The 2500-nt window shown below is 47.5% G+C and overlaps 1 protein-coding gene across 10 annotated transcripts in view; it reads left to right on the top strand.

Annotated features, from left to right (window-relative positions):
• Nucleotides 1-2500, top strand: part of cyst (rho guanine nucleotide exchange factor 18 cysts) — a 676181-nt gene that overhangs the window by 98461 nt on the left and 575220 nt on the right. The gene's annotated exons all lie outside the window — the stretch shown is intronic.

Below are 2500 nucleotides of genomic sequence, written 5' to 3'. Positions count from 1 at the left end.
TCTCTCTCTCTCTCTCTCTCTCTCTCTCTCTCTCTCTCCCTTCCTCCCTCCCTCTCCGTCCCTCCCTCTCCCTCCCTCCCCCTCTCTCTCTCTCTCTCTCTCTCTCTCTCTCTCTCTCTCTCTCTCTCTCTCTCTCTCTCTCTCTCTCTCTCTCTCTCTTTCTCTCTTTCTCTCTCTCCCTCTCCCCCTCTCTGAAACCCAAAATGTTCTTGAAATGTTCTTGAAATTGTAAGTAGATCTCAGGGATAATTATCCCATTTAAGTAACAACAGCAACAACAAAGGGTCAAATTACCGTCGGTTAAAAGCCTGGTTGTAAAAACAGGATTACCTTGGATTTTGATTATTCATTTTGAGTCGACATCACTAGCTTGCCTCGGATGTGGCGGTGTCAGCGAAATGGTGTGTCCTAAAGATTGTTTATCGGATATTGGAGCGGCAATGAAAATGCGGTAGAAATAGGTAATCGTTTGCGGGGACATTGGTAAGGGTATGTTATTTATATATTTTCGTATTTTGCAATACAATTACATTACTAGATTCCATTGTCTGTGCCATAAAATTCCTCTTCGCTATGTGCCTGAAAGTAAGTGAAATGCGGGTTGCTTGTTCCGTAGAGTTTGCGCTAGGAGTGCACCTCAGGATACTGTGAAGGGACTTATGAGGTATTAGAGAAACTTGATATAAGTGTAAATAATTCTGGTGCTACTTATCTTAGTTAAAGGAGCTACAGTTTTTTTCAAGTATTTTATTTCCTTACACTCTCTCTCTCTCTCTCTCTCTCTCTCTCTCTCTCTCTCTCTCTCTCTCTCTCTCTCTCTCTCTCTCTCTCTCTCTCTCTCTCTCTCTCTCTCTCTCTCTCTCTCTCTCTCTCTCTCTCTCTCTCTCTCTCTCTCTCTCTCTCTCTCTCTCTCTCTCTCTCTCTCTCTCTCTCTCTCTCTCTCTCTCTCTCTCTCTCTCTCTCTCTCTCTCTCTCTCTCTCTCTCTCTCTTTCTCTCTCTCTCTCTCTCTCTCTCTCTCTCTCTCTCTCTCTCTCTCTCTCTCTCTCTCTCTCACTCTCTCTCTCTCTCTCTCTCTCTCTCTCTCTCTCTCTCTCTCTCTCTCTCTCTCTCTGTCTCTCTCTCTCTCTCTCTCTCTCTCTCTCTCTCTCTCTCTCTCTCTCTCTCTCCTCTCTCTCTCTCTCTCTCTCTCTCTCTCTCTCTCTCTCTCTCTCTCTCTCTCTCTCTCTCTCTCTCTCTCTCTCTCTCTCTCTCTCTCTCTCTCTCTCTCTCTCTCTCTCTCTCTCTCTCTCTCTCTCTCTCTCTCTCTCTCTCTCTCTCTCTCTCTCTCTCTCTCTCTCTCTCTCTCTCCCTCTCTCTCTCCCTCTCTCTCTCTCTCTCTCTCTCTCTCTCTCTCTCTCTCTCTCTCTCTCTCTCTCTCCTCTCTCTCTCTCTCTCTCTCTCTCTCTCTCTCTCTCTCTCTCTCTCTCTCTCTCTCTCTCTCTCTCTCTCTCTCTCTCTCTCTCTCTCTCTCTCTCTCTCTCTCTCTCTCTCTCTCTCTCTCTCTCTCTCTCTCTCTCTCTCTCTCTCTCTCTCTCGAGCCTGCTCTCTCTCTCTCTCTCTCTCTCTCAATCCCCCTCCCTCTCTCTCTCTCTCTTCTCTCGAAACTAGGCCCGGAGCGAGGGGAAGAAGAAGGGTAAAAAAAGAGAAAAAAAGGAAAAGGGGCACGGTCCTCCAAGAAGTTTCAGGAGACTTCTTTCTTTTGATGGTTTGAATAGAGAGAGATTCAGGAGGCTCGGAGGATCGTGATTAGTGGTTGGTGGAGATCCTGAAGGAGCGCTGGGGGTGGAGGGGGGCATAGGACATCGCCCGCGGCACCGTGCCACGCTTGGGATACTTTTTTGTTGACAATCTACTCCAGCGGGACGAGTGGCCCTTCTCGGGGGGGGACTTGGATGTATGCGGGGTGGATAGGAACAGATGTCTTGCGTGACATCTTGGTTCTTGACTTTAGCTCACTAACTCTCTGTCTGTCTCTCTTTTTTTCTTTCTCACTCTCACCCCCTACCCCTCCCTCTCTCCGTCCTCTTTTACTGTTTTTCCTTCCCCTTTCCCCCCTCTCCCATCCCCCCCTCCTCCTCCTCCTCCCCCTCCTCCCTCATATCGCTGCTTAACTACATACCTTTCCCTCTCCCTCTCCCACCTCTCCCCCCCTTCCTTATGTGCTCCTATAACGTTTAACGTCCGAGCGGACACTCAGTGACGCCTCCTCAGCCTTGATCAGTGACGCATGAAGGGAGGTCAGCAATAGCTCAACATTTCGTTTATGTTATTGCTTGGCTTCACTCTATGTTCTCGGACTTTGGATGAGTAAGTTGCTATTGTGGTTATCTGCCATTTGTATGTTAGTTATGGTTGTGCAGGAGGCCTTAATGTTTGTACAAGGTCATTGTAATTGGGTTATAGCATGGAGAGTAGGTGCGTTTATTTTTTATGTTTTCATGTATTGATATTAGAAATGTA

This window comes from Penaeus vannamei, chromosome 5, assembly GCF_042767895.1.
Source record: "Penaeus vannamei isolate JL-2024 chromosome 5, ASM4276789v1, whole genome shotgun sequence".
Lineage (NCBI taxonomy): Eukaryota > Metazoa > Arthropoda > Malacostraca > Decapoda > Penaeidae > Penaeus > Penaeus vannamei.
The sequence above is the reverse complement of the archived record's forward strand: the minus strand, read 5'-3'. Positions and strand labels throughout refer to the sequence as shown.